We start from the raw sequence: 19,295 nt of genomic DNA on the forward strand, positions 1-19,295 counted from the left end.
AATAGAGGGCGGCACTGCCGGCCTTATAGGGCAGGCACTACCGCTCTTCAAAAATAAAGCAGATAGTGCTTGAGATTTCACAGATAGTAACCTGACCCTCTCAACTGCTCAATCCTGCAACAGAAAGACAAAATCCAGTTCGAAGACTGGATACCACAGAAATCTCACACAAGAGAGGATCGCGCTACCAAACCCTAACAATCAGCTAGCAAAGAGCTGAACCAGCAAGAATACAAAGTGAAGCACGCGAGACACAAAATTTATCCCTGTGGTTCAGCTCGCCACCAAGGCTTGCCTAAGTCCACATTGTTGAGGCATCCACAAAAGGATTGGCTTGCCACCAAGACTTGCATTGCCCTCGTTCTCAAATCAAGAGAATGAACTCTTGAAGTGAGGGGTAATTTCTTAGCTGCTAGGATGTGGTTACAAACCTCCCAAGGCTGCCACACGAGTTGGCAAGCACAAGGGCGACGCCTAGCCTGGCTAGGAGCAAGCTCCAAGAGTAACAAACCCTAGAAACCACTGGCCTAAACAGTGAACCAAATGCTCTTAGACTTTGGGAATCAGTGGATCTGCTCTCCAATCGAGTTTTGCTGCCTTTTCTCTCAAGTTTTGATGGTGGAAATCAAGGATTGCTTGGGAGCTTGAAGGAGCAATAATGGAGGAGACATAGGTGAGCTTTGGTCTATTCAGTTTCGAACTGAACCATTGGAGAAGAAGCCTCTATGTTGTGGGCCGGCCCAAATGGTATTTATACCTCTTGGGTCCCAACGGTCATTTATGGACGGCACTGCCGTCTCATAGGGCGGCACTGCCGCCCTAGCCAAAACAAGTAGAATCTAGAGATTTTTGGCTGGTTGCTTTGGCTGGGTAAGAGGATATAGATCTGTAGTTTTGAGCATCTGGTTACACAGTTGACCAACTGTACTAGAATCCCTCTTTATAGTACGGCTTTTCCTAAACTCAAATTCAAAGCATAAAAGAATATAAATGCCTTTGAGCTGGTTGCCACTTCATTTGGTAATTGAGGACTTCTATTGTTGAATATGTTTTCCTCATTCTCATTATACCTTGATTATGTGACCTGAACCATTTCCATACATATGAGTTCACCTTAATGGCTTCAAGTCACTTCCACTAATGATTTAATCTTGAACACAATATGACTCCTCATAGCTTGAATAGTACCTCGACTCAATGCAAGTACTCTCTTCTTCACCTTAGCTATGGTACCTCGGTCGCCAAGCCATCGCTTGCCCTTCACCTTCGCTTAGTACCTCGAAGCCCTTTCCTTGCTATCTTCACCCTATAAGCCATATTTAAGTCATATTATATTAAGCATCCATTGAAAACCATTTCTTCAATATTTTGATCCTTGCTTGAATATTTTCTAGATATGAATGTTGAGATCAATCAAGCTTCAGTTTGTCTCACATAGAGACATACATGGATCAACATCAATATGGTCAAGCTAATTCACGATTCCTTATTCCCTTCTCATTTTGACTTGACATTCCAATTGATCTTTCATATATTCATCCATGTAAGCAAACCAATGTAGAGACTGACTTATATCCACTATACATTGTCATTTACCAAATATGTTTGCTTTCATATGATGCTATGATATCCCACAACATAGAAGCCATTTCATTGATTCCATTTGCATTGTTGTCTTTTGCTTGAAATAGATTTCTTCCATAAACTTCCAATACAGCAATACACGGTTTGGCATTCACTTTAACATAATATGGCATATCATCAAGTTTGCCTACTAGTTGAACCTTGTATATACTTGTTAATACACAACCCACAAGTATATGCAATAGACTCAATTTCCTGTTCAACACTTAGCAAGCTTATTAGACCTTTAATTGTGTTGTCATTCAATTTACCAAAACCCACTAAAGGGCTAGATGCACTTACAATCTCTCCCTTTTTGGTGATTGATGACAACACAACTAAAGCTTACAAGAGATTGATAAACATTAAAATTTTGAATCCTATTATATAGTGAGCTCACCCTAAATGTGTGCATTGAAGGAATTCAAATTTTGGCCTCAAATGCCAAATGCGCATATTTAAGATGAAGTGTGGGAACTCTCCTATATCTTAGCATCCATGGGGTGCAAGATGTAACATGATAACTGTGATGCTCATGACAGTTCATGTACTCAAAGATTGCTGACCAGCAGAGGGCGGCACTGCCGCACCAGAGAGCGGCACTACTGCACCTGCCTGACCAGCACAGGAGAAAACAAGCATCACTCAAGGCATGAATGCCACACACTAGCATAAATGGTCTTTATCAAGAGCATCAATTTAAACTATCCTTGCACACACCACAATAATCAAGAGCATCAATTTAAACTATCCTTGCACACACCACAATAATATTTTTTTAAACCTTATATGTATGCCTCTCCTTTACCCCGTTTTCATCCTCATATCAATCTCTCTCCCCTTACATTCTCCCCTAATATTTCTCCCCCTTTGGCATTAATCTCCAAAAAGGATCTCTCCACCAAAAGAAAGAAATGATGGTCGACAAATGAGGGCAAGAGAGGTAAAAGTTTAGCATATGGAATTTCTCACCTATTTTCTACCAAACAAAGTATGCAACTTTTAGATCAAGATTCTTGAGAGGTTAGCATTTTTGGCTCATACCTCACTTAGATGATAGTATAACATGAGACAAACTCATGCCATAACCACAAGAGGTATCAACCAAATATCTAAAGAATTCTCTAATCGCCACCACAAGAACAAACTTATGGTGTGACTCAAAAATTGCATACACGTGCACACACTAGCATGTAAAGGCCTAGATGCACAAAGGTAATACATGAGTTCATGGAGCAATATACCTTTGTTCTAAGCCTCATAATCTCCACTATGAAGATGATTTCAATACTTGAATTTAGTGCTTTGATGGGACTAGTACTTCTTTATGCAAGATAATTTCATTTGTGCCCATCTCTCATCATCATCATCTTCAAGGAGAGATCATAAACTTGTGCTTGATATCAATTGAAAGTCCATTGCTAGCTCCTGTTGTCATATTGAGATATCAGCTGAAGACATATTTTTTGATATACCAAGTTAAAGATTATCAATCAATACCAATTGAAATATGATCTTCATAATTTTGACACCAATTGAGAGAGCCTTCACAAGGCTTTGTAATGTTTTGGTCATCAGTAGCTAGCCCAGGGGCCGTGGGATGAGTATATATACACCCAAAACCAAAACTAGCTATTGGAGTTCAAAAACTAGCCATCAAGACCTGTACAGGTGCGGCATTGCCGCCCTTATGCGTGGCACTGCCACAGCTCTCAGAAATAGCACAGGTCACCTCACGGAAAACGCCATATCTCTTTACTCCGAACTCCGTTTTTAGTGATCTTGGACTTTCTAGAAAGCTTGTTTCGAGAGATATCCAGCCCAACCAAGAGAAATCCCAAAGATCAACAAGTGCGAGTGTTGTTCTATTGAAAGGATCTTCACTAGTTGATGCCAATTAAAATGAATGCCCGTATCTCATAATGTCACCTAGGAAATGCTCATAAAGACAAGAGATAGTATTAAATTGCACAAGAGAATTTCACAACTAGTGATCATTTTAGATGTGGAAGGCATGTAGATCACTAATTGCAAAACCTTATAACATAGAATAAATTCCCCTTTTTTGATAGTGCATACATATACATGTGGAAGGCAAGAACATGGGCACTTTTGGTCAACTAAGTTTAAACAAAGGAATTTAAGCTATATTATGGAGAGTAGCTACTTAAGAGATAAAAATACAATCCAAATAAATATGAGAGGTAACCAATTTGGATTGAGTCAATGTAGCATACTCATGAGAGACTCATTCTCAGCAAGAGACTACACAAATTCACTTGAAGAAAAGATTAGTCTTAAAAGACACAAGGCATAGGATGGGCTCCCCCTTAATATATGCATCAAGTGCTTGAATTACTTGTGAAATGCACTAGAATCGGTTTAAGAGTCGAGGGAAGTTCATCCTATATCTTGGTCAAGGCATGATAAATTTGCAATAATTGAAATTATGCCAAGGAAACATACCACCACCAAGGTAGATAGATCACCACATAAATTTTCATCGATATGACCATCATAGGTGAGACTTCAATGATTTGGATGACTATAGTTCTCACTTGATAAATGTGGTAAAAGTGAGCTCTTGTGATCATCCAAGATCCATATTAGTTTCCTAGTTCTTTCTTTACCTAGAGCAACTCACACAGAGAGCAAAGGTAAAATTCATGAAATTTGCAAGCTATGAACTAGGAGTTACCACTCTTTGTTGATAAGATCCTGGGAGATCAATGGGATGGATCATAGGTACTTGATGAGCACTTAGAGAGGAGAAATAGCCATGAAAGCCCACTCTTCAATTATTTTCTCCATCTCATCTAAATCTAGGTCCATTTAAAGGATTAGGACATTCAACATTTAAACCAGGAGCACTTGGTTTATAAAGACCGAGACCTCCTAGAATAATTGTGAAACACCTAGAGAATCCAAAGGAACTACCCATCCTCTTTTTTCATGTGTGGGACTGCATATCAAACACTTGAAAAAAACCAATAATCCCACAAGATATAGGCTAAGCTCCCCTAAATTTGTGCATACAAGAGTACACAAAGTTCACTTAAGCACATTAACAATATGAGGTCAAGGGAGTGACTTGCACTATACTTCAACTAATTTGAACTCCTTGAAACTGCTTGCAATTCAATAGTCTCAGCTGATTATTTCTTGTTCCAACTAGTTGCAATCACTTGCTGCTACTTGTACTATGATTGCAACTTATTTGGACCCTTGTGTGAGTTCTTTTCTTTCATTGAAACTCCTTTAGACCAAATTTATATTTCTCATATTTACCGATTCTTCATGACCAACTCGAGAGCTAACTCAATCTTGTTGCCACAATGCAATCCAATTCTATTAGTCAGTTTTCAGATTCTGTCATCCTCAGAAAGGAAAAAGAAATTCATATCTCTCAGACCACTAGCCCAATATGCATGAAATTTAGTAGAGATCTTCATCTATGAGTCCTCTAACTTCTCCCTAAAATTTAGCTCATTTGAACTCCATTTGGTCTGTGAAAATAATTTCTACCAGAACTGCTCAAATCTGAAACTGCACTGGTAAAGCTGACAGAAACTAACTCAAAACTAATTTTCCTCAAAACCAATCGTCATACCAATTGTACAGCAACAAGTACTAGATGTGTATGGCTTGCTCACAAAGTTTTAGGTCAATTTATCAGTATTTGAATCTCCAAATCTATGCTTGAAGGCAGTCAACTCAGATTTACAATTTTCTTGACAGATTTGATGATCGATGATTCTTCTTCTTTTCCTATCCAATCTTTGAGGTGATTTCAGTTGAGAATACATACAAGATGTTATATCCATTCAGTCCTCTCATCAACACTTATAATCTTGTGAATTCTTCATGTATAGCTTATCCAAATCAACCTCAAACTTGATTCAAGCGAAACTGAAACTTTTGATCTAAATGGCCTTTAGCAGCAACATCTTTCTTTAGGTGAAGAATAACCTTTAAGCTTGTGAATTAAATTGGCACAACATCTTCTTATTGATTTTCTATGAATAAGCTCAATCACAAGAAGACATTAGTAACACAAGCACTAGTTTTCCATTTAGTAACCATTTATATGTGGATGACAAGTGGGTTACCAAAATAGAGAAACCTCATAACATGGACTAAATCTCCCTTGATGCCTCATGCACATTCTTTTGAGTGGAATGAAAATGTAAATGTGCAAGGTTGGTCATTTAAGTCCAAAGGGCAGATTTAAGCCATATTATGGTGAGTGGCTAACATAGACAAATCTAATCCAAATTAGCTAGAGAGAAAATACATCACATGGTTTTGGATTGATAGCCTTCATATAATAGCACACCCTATTTGAGAAACACATTCTCATTTAGTGAGACTACATAAATCACTTAGAGAGAAAGATTAGTCTCACAACTCTAGCCATATATTAAAATCTTCTTTTATAAGTGCTCTAAGTATTTGAATTTCTCACATAGCACTTTATTTATTTAAGAACTTGAGATTTTCACTCTATGTCTAGGTCATAGGCAACAATAGTGTAATCAATTTGAACTATGCCAAGAGATACTCACAACCATTATAACATGTAGATGCCCATAAGATGAGAATGAGAATTTGGCAATCTAACATATGATAAGATTCCATCAAGTAGGAAGTTCTTGACTTGAGCTTGATTCTTTATTCTTGGCCATTTTGAAATCTACTTGTATCCTCCAATGTGTACCAAGATTCCAAATCCATCAAACCAACTCATAATGTGCACGAACATAAACTTGCTTCATCTTGTTTTTCTTGGTTTGAAGTCCACAAAGGAAAGTCAAGTCATCTATGTTGCTTGGTGTGGATGATCAATTCAGTTTTGATCATATTTCTATTCTATGACCAGGCAACCAATGAATATCTCAAGTGCTTCTATTATCCTAAGTGGCTACACAAGATACAAAGGAGTTTAGTTTCAAATAAATTGCACTTGAGATTTAGATGTTACCACCCTTCTTGATTGTAATGGATGAGGTGATCTTTTCATCTTCATCTTGCACATATGAAGGTTGTAGATTTGTCCATGAACTAGAGTAGGAGTCAGCTGCTCCAATGTAGGAGGGACGGCACTACCACCCTTGGGTGTGGCACTGCCGCCCTGCTGATTTGCAGCAGGGGTGTGCTGCACCTCTGCATCAGAGTTGTCAGCGGAATTTGGTACAAGCAGCAACTTGAGGAGCTTCTACTTTTGTAGCATGTACTTCTTGTGGTCTTATATCATCAATGGCCATTTTCTTGATTGCCCCACAAGGTGATTCCTCATTACCTACAACATGAATAAGATCTTGCTCTACTAGAGAGCCATTAAAAGCATCATATGGAAAATGATTCATTAAGACTTTGTCACACCCAATTTTAAGGATAAAATTGAATGCACTAACTCATGTGTGCCCAGAGATCAGTCACACACACAAGCTGATAAATTATAAAAGAGTATCATCACAGTGTATCTTACATCATGATAATAACATAACTTAGTCTTACACATCACAGCAGAAAATAAAAGATAACTCTCTCTCGTAGAACACCATCACAGGGAAGGTCAACTGGTTGACCACAAGCCTAATAATCCTCAGGAAACTCCTCATACACGTTGTCATCTATTACCCATCTGGGATTTTTATCCAAATATAGAAAGTAAACAAGTGTAAGTACATCCCGTACTCAACAAGATAACATGGGGTTCATGAGGCTCAAAAAGGATGACACTGGTTTACTGCTGTTAGCACTTTTAGTAAGTCAAGATTTTATCATCAGTGATTGTCAAGTTATGCTTAAGCTCCCATTTAAACCCACTTAATCAATATCAGCATTATTTGGATCATATCATCATAAACCATCATAAATGAACAACAATGAGTAACCAATTATTCTGTGAGTATTCCGGGCCGCTCGTGACCGTGAGCACGGCTGTTATAACAGTTTGTAACCCTCTGCATAGGTGGTGCACATTCACCACGAGTCATGATTCCCATATGCCCGGGTTAATTACTCCCATGTCACTGCCAAGGTGAGCGGGCAGGATACACTATGAAGCCATTTCATAGGTTTCTCTAACAAGTTAGGGCCGCTAGATTTCCTCGGCAGGCAGATGTAGGAACCCTCCTTTCCTATGGCACATATCCATCGCGGCTATACACATAGGAACAGAGGCAGTCCTATACCCAACGTGGCAAGCCCCTCTTGCGCCATAAAGGTAACCTCTAACAAGCTAGAAAAGGTCCTATTACTGAGCTAAAGTCAGGAGCCATATGACTCTCACGGTTGCACTATCGGTCTCAGCTTTTGCCGACAGATAAGTCCTTATGCAGGGCCGGGAGCAACATGATCAAAAGTCTTTTGCTCCTTCGCCCTATGGATCAGATGTTATAAAGCATGGTTTACCTTTAGTTCCATAGAACCATTAACCAATGTATAGATCATGTTCAGTTAGAGCACTAGCAATCTACCAAAATGCAATTAACCCAAAGGAGTCAAGGGAACATGGCATCAAATAACTAGGATGTCCTTAAGGTTATCAAATTTAGACACATGCACATGAGTAAATGATTAAAGTGAATAGGACATCAAGGTAGGCCCATGCTATACTTGCCTTGGTTCACAAACTCCTGCTGATCCTGCTAGTCGTCGAAGAACTCTTGGTCTCCAACGTTCTCCTCACCGTCTGAACACGACCAACACTGGCAACACACAACATTCCAGGAACATTCATGCAAAGCAAATAATCCTACAGTTAGAACTAGTACACCAATAGTATAGAAAATAAGATAAAATGTTTATGAAAAGAATCTACGTCTCGCTACTGATCACGTCAACGCGAAGTTCACGAAAATCGGAGCTAAAATGCGAAAGTTATGAATTAAACGGGTTTTCCTATAGCACTTTATTTAATTAATCCTAACCATGAAATTTAAAAGTTGTAAACTTGATTAACGGTGATACTAACACGTAGATTATGAAATTACGAAGCTAACAAAATTTGAACGGGTCAATTCGGAGCTAAAACGAAGTTTTTATGAGCAAAATAAATCTAGTGGCATTTCTATAAATACTGAAAACGTATTTTGGACTAAAACAGTGCACTTTACGTTTTCAAAACGAGAAAGCGTACTCTTGAAACTACGCTAGGGATGGCGGGTTCAATTCATCCGAAACCGAGGGACTCTTAAGCAAAACTGCCAGGGTGAAAGGGTATCGGCCATTCTGGGCCATCGATCAATCAAGGGACGGCCTGGATTGGAGAAGGGAAGAGAGAGAGGGAGAAGCCGGCCGGAACAGTGGCCTGACGGCGGCGCTGCCATGGCCGACGTCAAGGACCTCACCGGCGCACGGGAAACAAGGCCTAGAAGCCTCAGTTTTCGCATCCAAAACACCGAGGGATAGAGGGGGTGAAGGAGACCTTGGCTAGGCCGAGAATGGGGCCGGTGGAGGCGGTTGGCGCGGTGGTCGCCATGGCCGACGGCCGAAGCACACGGGCGCACGTGGCAAAGGCTCTAGAAGCCTCAAAACTTGAATTAAATGGCATGGGGAGATATAGGGAAACAAGGCAGAGCTCACCGCAACTTCAATCGAGGACGAACGCGGCTCGGGGATGGCGGTTCGCGCGGAGGGGCAGACGGTGGATCCCGACGATCCTCGGCGTGGTGGTTTTCGGCATCCACGGCTCGTGCGAGTGCGAAATGGGAGTGGGATAGGCAGCAGGGGTGCGCGCATGGTCACGTCACCCTTTTTGTAGAGGCCGGGCGTAGGGCGACACGCCCACGATGCCAGGAGAGGGCGGCGGTTGCGGCTCGCACGACGGTTGCGGAAGGAAGGAGACGGGGCTGACAGGTAGGGCCACGTGGTCAGCGGCTGGGCGTGGGACGCAGGCGTGTGGCAGCGGTTAGGCGCGCGATGCTGGGCCAGCGCGTTGGCTGGGCCGTGCAGTTGCGGCCGAGCTAGGCCGGGAGAGCGATGGCAGTTGCCTGGCCGAGCTGGGCCAGCCCAAGAAAGGGAAGAGGGGGGAAAAGCGAGCGGGCCGCGTGGAATGAAAGGACCTGCTGGGCCGAAACTGAGGAGGGAGGGAAGGGAAAGGAAATTTCTTTTTCTTTTTATTTTCTAGAGTTTTTCAAAAGTATTTTTCAAATGGATTTGAATTCTTGTTTTCAAATTTGGTCAAACCAATCATCCCAAGAATGAATATGCAGCAGCATGTATGCATCAAGAGGTTACTAACCTTATAATTGATTTTAATTCCATAAAACTATTATTTCCCTAGGTTCAATGCTCACAAAAATTGATTAAATAAATCAATTTGGCTATTTTAAAAAAATGAAAATTTTCTAGGGTGTGACAATTCTATCCCCCATAAGATGAATCTCGTCCTCGAGATTCGGATGATTGCTTACTCAAACAGTTGGGGATAAGACTTTCTCAGATCCTCTTCTCTTTCCCAAGTAGCTTCATCCTCTGTATACCGATTCCACTGCACCTTGCATATCTTTATAGTTCGGCTTCTTGTAACTCTTTCGATAGTTTCCAAGATCTTTATCGGATACTCTTCATATGTAAGATCTTCCTTAACAGCAAGCTCTTCCAAAGGAATCTGCTCTTCTGGCACCCTCAAACACTTTTTCAATTGAGAAACATGGAACACATCATGCACACCTGACAAACTTTCAGGCAGTTCCAATTGATAGGCTACTTCTCCACGTCTCTCTAGGATCTTAAAAGGTCCTATATACCTTGGTGCCAACTTTTCCTTCATATTGAATCTTTTCACACTTCTCATTGGTGACACCTTCAAATACACATAATCTCCAACTTCAAAAGTCAGCTCTCTTCTGCGAGTATCAGTGTAACTCTTCTGTCGGCACTAAGCCACTCTTAAGTTGTCTCTAATCATTCTCACTTGTTCTTCCCGTGTCTCTAAGGACATCGGGTCCAAACACTTGAGTTTCACCAGTCTGATTCCAGAACAAAGGCATTCTACATTTACGTCCATACAATGCCTCAAAAGGTGCCATCTTGAGACTCTTCTGGTAACTGTTGTTGTACGAGAACTCTGCGTATGGCAGACTCTTATCCCAACAATTACCATACTATAGTGCACAAGCTCTCAACATATCTTCCAAAATTTGGTTGATCCTTTAGTCTGTCCATCAATTTGTGGATGGTAAGCAGAACTAAAATTCAACTTTGTCCCCAAAGATCTATGTACTTTATGCCAGAATTGCGATGTAAATTAAGTGCCTCTATCCGACACAATTTTCTTGGGAACATCATGTAAACACACTATTCTTTCCATATACAACTCTGCTAGCCTTGCACCCGTATAGGTAGTCTTGACTGGTAAAAAATGAGCAACCTTGGTGAGTCGATCTACTATTACCCAAATTGAATCATAACATCTTTGAGTGCGGGGCAAACCTACGATAAAATCCATACCAACTTCTTCCCATTTCCATTCATGAATCTTCATTGGTTGTAACAACCCTACAGGTCTTTGATGCTCAGCTTTCACTCTTTGACAAGTGTCACACAAAGCCACATACTCTACCACATCTCTCTTCAAACCATACCACCAATACTTCTCCTTGAGATCCAAATACATCTTTGTACTTCCAGGATGTATAGAATAAGTAGACTCATGGGCCTCTTGCAGAATTGCATCATGGATAGCCTTCACTTCAGGTACACATGTCCTTTTTCCGAACCAAAGAGTACCATTCTCATCCATCCTGAATCCTGATGCCTTTCCAAGCACTACATTCTCTGCTATCTCTTTTAGTTTTTCATCCTCTAATTGACCTTTGCGTATCTCTTGCTCCAATGTAGACTCTATCACCAATTCTATTGCATTAGTGACAAAACTCAAGTTGAGATGCTCCATTTCAGCACACAACTCTGCGGACATAAATGTCATCCCAAGTCCATTAGCATAACTCTTCCTGCTAAGTGCATCAGCTACAACATTTGCTTTTCCCGGATGATAATGCACTTCCAAGTCATAGTCTTTAATCAATTCTAACCAACGACGTTGTCTCAGATTCAGATCTGACTGGGTAAAGATATACTTTAAACTCTTATGATCTGTATAGATATCACTCTTATGCCCAATCAGATAATGTCTCTAGATTTTCAAAGCTTGTACCATAGCTACCAATTCCAAGTCATGAGTAGGGTAATTCAACTCATGCTTCCTCAATTGTCTAGATGCATATGCCACCACTCTTCCTTCTTGCATAAGCACATATCCAAGGCCCAAACGGGATGCATCACAATATATAGAGAAGTTCTTGCTTAAGTCGGGCAAAATCAATACTGAAGTTGTAGTCAATCTCTTCTTTAGCCCATCAAAGTTTGCCTGGCATTTATCCGACCATACATACTTAGCATTCTTTTCCAACAATGTTGTCATAGGCTTAGCAAGTTTGAAAAACCTTCAATGAATCTCCTGTAATATCCAGCCAATCCCAAAAAGCTACGAATCTCACTTACATTGGTTGGTGGTTTCCAATTCAATACATCTTGCACTTTGCCTGGATCCACTGCTATTCCACCATTGGAGACAACATGACCCAGAAAAGAGACATTCTTCAACCAAAACTCACACTTGCTCCGCTTAGCGTACAACTTATGTTCTCTAAGCTTTTGCAAGACCAACCTTATATGTTCAGCATGTTCTTCTTCAGTCTTGGAGAATATCAGTATGTCATCTATGAATACCACCACAAATTTATCCACAAAGATCACAGGTGCCCCCCATGGGAAAGAACTGGGGCGTATGAAACCTTTTTCTTGCAACACTTTTAGTTGTTTCTTAAGCTCTTCTAATTCATTAACCCCCATTCTATATGAACATTTAGCTATTGGTGCAGTTCTAGGTAATAATTCAATAATGAATTTAATGTCACGGTCAGGTGGCATACCTGGCAAGTCATCGGAAAAAACATCCAGAAATACCTCCACAACATGATCTTGTTCATTGGCATCACCATCCAACTGATTTATAGTGGCTGTTGGCTGAGCATGCACTATCACTTCTACACGGATTCTATCTCTATTGGGTGATGTCACAATAATAGATTTCTACTGACACTGAATCACTGCCCGGTGTTGTTTCATCCAATCCATTCTCAGAATAAGATCAATTCCTGCTGTTCTCAACACAATAGGTTTCACTTTGAAGTCTACCCCCCTGAAGGAAATGCTAGTTGAGGGACTCCAATATGAAGCAGGGCATACTACCTCCTGGTGAATTTACTAGTATAGGGTTTTTCATGGCACACAAAGGTATGCTATGCATTCTAACAAAAGCTTGGGAAATAAATGAATACGAAGCACCGAAATCAAAAAGTACTGTAGCAGAGATAGAGTTGACGCTGAACGTACCCAACATGACCTCAGGCAGTCTCCTGAGCTGCATCAGATGACACATAGTTCACTTTAGTAGTGTGAGGTGGTCGAGCAGTTGAACTTCTGATTGCCATTCTGATTCTAAGGAGCTTGCTGGTCCTGCTTCTTAGGACACTGATGAGCATAGTGGCCCTACTTCTCCGCAGCGATAGCAGGCGTTGGGATTGTTGGGTGCACCACTCTTCACAGGAGCATTGTTGGGCACTCCCTGGCGTGTTGCCAAGTTGCTGGTCTGTTGTGGGGACGTTGATTTCCAAACTATTGCTGATACTGAGGGCGTTGCTGGAACTGACTGCACTGAGGATACTAACCATGATTTCCCTGATTAGATGGTCCTTGATTCCTCTGCTGAAAACCCTGCTGGAGATAAGCATGTGGGCATGTGTTGCTTCCAGAAGCTTTCCCTTGAAGCCTCCTCTTCTTAGCTTCCATCTCTTTGCGCTTATCGTCAATCACAATAGCGCGGTTCACCAAAGACTACAAGTTAGGGTAGGTGTTGGACATCAGCTGAAGCTGCAGTCCATCATAGAGTCCCTTAAGGAAATGGCGTTGCTTATTCTTGTTATCCACTACATCATTTGGAGCATAGCGTGATAGTTGTGCGAACTTATCACGATACTCCGCCATAGTCATGGATCCTTGCTTAAGGGATCTGAATTCCTCTTGCTTCAATTCCACCAGTCCATTGGGGATATCATATGACCGGAAGTTGTCCTTGAATTCCTGCCAGGTGATAGCAGGAGCGTTGTTGGGGCGTCCATACTGAAAAGAATCCCACCAATCCTGAGCTGCTCCCTAGAGTTGACCAGAAGCATACAACACCTTCTCAAGATCATTGCATTGTGCTATGTTAAGTTGCTTCTCCACAGCACGCAACCAATCATCTGCCTCCATAGGGTCTGAGGCATGGGTGAACACCGGTGGGTGACCCTTCATAAACTCTCCACACTTATCTCTGACCTGAACAGGCGGTGGTACTCTTGCAGGCTCGTTATCCAAGCGTTGCATCATGGCTTGAATCAACTGCGCTTGCATTCTCATCAACTGTTCCATAGTCACTTGTGGCGGTGGTGGTGGATTAATGAGAGCATCATGTCCACGACCATGGCCTCTGCCTCTTCCACCTCTTGCGGCCATCTGCTTTCCAACAAATGCGCAAAATTTTAGAGATTTTCCAAATTATAGAGAGCTTATAAAAGATAAGAAACAATGCTGAAATTTTTCTAGACAAGATTCATATACAGCAGTTCAGTAAATCTATCATAACTCGAGTTTCAGAGATCCAACAGAGGTGTACCAAGAATGGTTGGAAAGCATAGGAGATCAGCTACAACTTTTATTTAGACCACTTTTATAGATTCTGGCATACACATGGTCAAAAATAGAGCTAAACCGAATCTGTTCTAGGTTCCAGTCTGTGTAGGAACATCAACTTGTGACAACTAGATCTCACAAACCTGAACAGCTTTTGATGTGATTCCAGAGACATTTGAAATATACAGAAGTCTAGTTATCTCCACAAAAATTTCAGAATTTTTGACAGCCCTAGATTTTGAGATACAAAATAAAGAACACAGGCTGCTCCAGAAAACAGCACAGCAGAGATAAGATAAACCAAACCATCTGCTTTAAGATTTCATCTAAACTTAAGATTCCAACCTAAGGAAGTTGTGGACATGCCCACAAAATTCCAGCAAACAACCAAACTCCAAATCAACCAAGTTCATAAATTAAAACATCTAATCATCAAAGTTCACAAGACCAACAAGTCTAAACATGACTCACGAACTAACAACGTTGTAATCTTAAACAAGACACCTAACACCTATAGGGCGGTGTCAATCATGGTGAACGACCGGCGCTTCTTCTTGTAGATCAGTGGCTGCCCAAGTTAAGCACGTAGTTCATCAACTTGCATCTGGAGGTGTCTCTCGGCCCTCTGTGATGCACGCAGCTCTCCCTTGACTTCTTCATCCACCCCCTGCATGGCTATGAACATGCTGCACTGTTGCTTCTAGAGTTGGGTCACTCTCGGGTGGTGCCAAGACCAACCAAACACCCTCATGATCATTGTGAGGAAGGAACCTGAAACTGATCCTCCCTCATGGCCTCAAAACGACGACCATGGTAGTAGATGTAGGCGTCTTGCGCTGCATCTTCCATGCCATCCAATGCATGGGCCCTCCTGGCAGTGGCACGGTGGATAGTCTCCACCTCATGTCCATTCTTAATGTCATTCCAAGTAGTGACAACCAGCTCTACCTTCCAAAAGGTTGCCTCCAAAGGATGCTGGTACTCTGCACAATGATAGCTGATGGAGGCATGCAGATCAGGGATAGTAGTCATCCAGCACATGGGTGAGGAGGGTGTGGTAGTAGGCCGTCTCCGGGGCTGGCTTGAAGTAGTACTTGCACATCTAGCCTATCTCCTCATCCACCTCAAGGACAGCTGGGGATGGCACTGGTATAGGTGAAGTAGCTGATGACTCCTCAGGGGTAGCTACAGTAGGATAGGCAGGTGCAACAGCTGGAGTAGGAGCAGGTGCAGGTGTCGGGGTAGCCATCTCTTCATCATCGGAGATGATCATAATCTCCTTCTCCGCCTGTGGAGCACGAGGGGGTGAACATGGCGCGGTAGCCTACAGTGCTGAGACAGGCGGTCTTTGGGTTACTGAGACATCTATAGATTTAGAGTAAGATGAAATTAGAATCAATAATTTTATATAATAGATTTAGGTATGAAAAGTATAAATGTTTTAATAAAATAACAAGAATAAGACAGTAAGCATGAAACCAGAGGAGCAAAGATGCTAAAACGACCATTTCTAACTAGGCTTGCGTCCTAACAGTCAACACGGCTCTGATATTAATTTGTGACACCCAATTTTAAGGATAAAATTGAATGCACTAACTCATGTATGCCTAGGGATCAGTCACACACACAAGCTGACAAATTATAAAAGAGTATCACCACAGTATATCTTACATCACGATAATAACATAACTTAGTCTTACACACCACATCGGAAAATAAAAGATAACTCTCTCGTGGAACACCATCACAGGGAAGGTCAACTGGTTGACCACAAACCTAATAATCCTCAGGAAACTCCTCATACACGTCGTCATCCGTTACCCATCCAGGATTTTTATCCAAATATAGAAAGTAAACAAGCGTAAGTACATCTCGTACTCAATAAGATAACATGTGGTTCATGAGGCTCAAAAAGGATAACACTGGTTTACTGCTGTTCGCACTTTTAGTAGGTCAAGATTTTATCATCAGTGATTATCAAGTTATGCTTAAGCTCCCATTTAAACCCACTTAATCAGATATCAGCATCATTTGGATCATATCATCATAAACCATCATAAATGAACAACAATGAGTAACCAATTATTCTGTGAGTTTTCCGGGCCGCTCGTGACCGTGAGCATGGCTTGTTATAACAGTTTGTAACCTCTCTGCAGAGGTGGTGCACAGTTCACCGTGAGTCATGATTCCCATATGCCCGGGTTAATTACTCCCATGTCACTGCCAAGGTGAGCAGGGCAGGGTATACTATGAAGCCACTTCATAGGTTTCTCTAACACGTTAGAGGCCGCTAGGTTTCCTCGGCAGGTAGATGTAGGAAACCCCTCTTTCCTATGGCACATATCCATCGCGGCTATACACATAGGAACAGAGGACAGTCCTATACCCAACGTGGCAAGCCCCTCTTGCGCCATAAAGATAACCTCTAATAAGCTAGAAAAGGTCCTATTACTGAGCTACAGTCAGAGCCATATGACTCTCACGGTTGCACTATCAGTCCCTAGCTTTTGCCGAGAGATAAGTCCTTAAGCAACATGATCAAAAGTCTTTTGCTCCTTCAGCCCTATGGATCAGATGTTATAAAGCATGTTTTACCTTTAGTTCCATAGAACCATTAACCAATGTATAGATCATGTTCAGTTAGAGCACTAGCAATCTACCCAAATGCAATTAACCCAAAGGAGTCAAGAGAACATGGCATCAAATAACTAGGATGTCCTTAAGGTTATCAATTTAGACACATACACCTGAGTAAATGATTAAAGTGAATAGAACATCAAGGTAGGCCCATGCTATACTTGCCTTAGGTTCACAAACTCCTGCTGATCCTACTGGTCGTCGAAGAACTCTTGGTCTCCAACGTTCTCCTCACTGTCTGAACATGACCAACACGGAAACACACAACATTCCAGGAACATTCAGGCAAAGCAAACAATCCTACAGTTAGAACAATACACCAACAGTATAGAAAACAAGATAAAATGTTTATGAAAAGAATCTACGTCTCGCTATGATCACGTCAACGCGAAGTTCACGAAAATCGAAGCTAAAACGCGAAAGTTAGGAATTAAACGGGCTTTCCTATAGCACTTTATTTAATTAATCCTAACCATGAAATTTTAAAGTTACAAACTTGATTAACAGTGATACTAACATGTAGATTATGAAATTACGAAGCTAACGAAATTTGAACGGGTCAATTCTGGGCCATCGATCAATCAAGGGACGGCCTGGATTCGCACTGCCATGGCCGACGACAAGGACCTCACCGGCGCACGGGAAATAAGGCCTAGAAGCCTCGATTTTCGCATCTGAGAACACTGAGGGATAGAGGGGGTGAAGGAGACCTCGGCCAGGCCGAGAATGGGGCCGGTGGACGCTGGTTGGCACGGTGGTCGCCATGGCCTGGCGGCCGAAGCACACGGGCGCATGCGGCAAAGGCTCTAGAAGCCTCAAAACTCGAATTAAATGGCATGGGGAGATATAGGGAAACAAGGCGAAGCTCACCGCGACTTCAATCAGGGACGAAACGCGGCTCGGGGACGGCGGTTCGCACGGAGTGGCGGACGGCGGATCTCGGCGATCCTCGGCGCGGCGGATTTTCGGCGTCCACTGGCTCGTGCGAGTGCGAAATGGGAGCGGGGATAGGCAGCAGGGGTGCGCGCGGGGTCACTGTGCACCCTTTTTGTAGAGGCCGGGCGTGGGGCGACTGCGCCCACGATGCTAGGAGTGGGCGATGGTTGCGGCTCGCGCGACGGTTGCGGAAGGAAGGAGACAGGCGCCCGACTAGGTGGGGCCAGGCGGATCACTGGCTGGGCGCGGGGCGCAGGCACGCAGGCAATGGTTAGGCGAGCTGGTGCTAGGCCGGCGCGTTGGCTTGGGCCATGCAGTTGCGGCCGAGCTGGGCCGAGAGAGCGACGGCGGTTGCCTGGCCGAGCTAGGCCAGCCCAAGAAAGGGAAGAGGGGGAAAAGCGAGCGGGCCGCGGGGAAGAAAGGGCCTACGGGCCGAAACTGAGGAAGGGAGGGAAGGGAAAGGAAATTTCTTTTTCTTTTTATTTTCTAGAGTTTTACAAAAGTATTTTTCAAATGGATTTGAATTCTTGTTTTCAAATTTGGTCAAACCAATCATCCCAAGAATGAATATGCAGCAGCATGTATGCATCAAGAGGTTACTACCTTATAATTGATTTTAATTCCATAAAACTATTATTTCCCTAGGTTCAATGCTCACAAAAATTGCTTAAATAAATCAATTTGGCTATTTTAAAAAAATGAAATTTTCTAGGGTGTGACAGACTTGAAGTACTCTAGCCACTCTTAATAATTCACAAACACAAATATATTTGTGAACTACTAGAGACTACACACGTCAAGTGGCTAGCTAGCAAGGGTTAGGTACTAGTTACCGAGGTGAATATGAAGTTTGAAGTATTTCCAATTGATCATCTTTGGGTCAACCATATAAGAATATGCAATGTGAATTGATTGATAGCTTGAGTGAATATTTTCAATCAACTTGCTCAAGCACCCCGAAGCTTCATATCACCTTCAAGTACCTACAACACTTACTAAGCTTAATTTGGTACCCAAACTATGTTGGGTCCATTATGGTTAGTCACAAGAGACTTAAGCACCCTAAATGGCCTATGTGCTAGCACATGGTGAACCAATCACCTTTCTAGCACAAGTGTCATTTTTGGGCCTCCTAAACATATTTAAATCAATTGACAAGTTGAGCTTAGAAGTGTTACCCATGGGACAATCCTTACTTAAATGTCCCTTTCCTTTGCAAGTGTAGCATAGACGGTTCTTGTTCTTTCTAGCCTTCTCTTCTTGCACTTTGCTTGCTACCTTGCTAATGAACCTCTTTGTTGATGATGACAAGCCTTCACTTTTCTTATTAGGACATGAGCCAATTTCATGTCCCT

Source organism: Miscanthus floridulus, chromosome 10 (assembly GCF_019320115.1).
Source record: "Miscanthus floridulus cultivar M001 chromosome 10, ASM1932011v1, whole genome shotgun sequence".
NCBI classification, from domain to species: Eukaryota; Viridiplantae; Streptophyta; class Magnoliopsida; order Poales; family Poaceae; genus Miscanthus; species Miscanthus floridulus.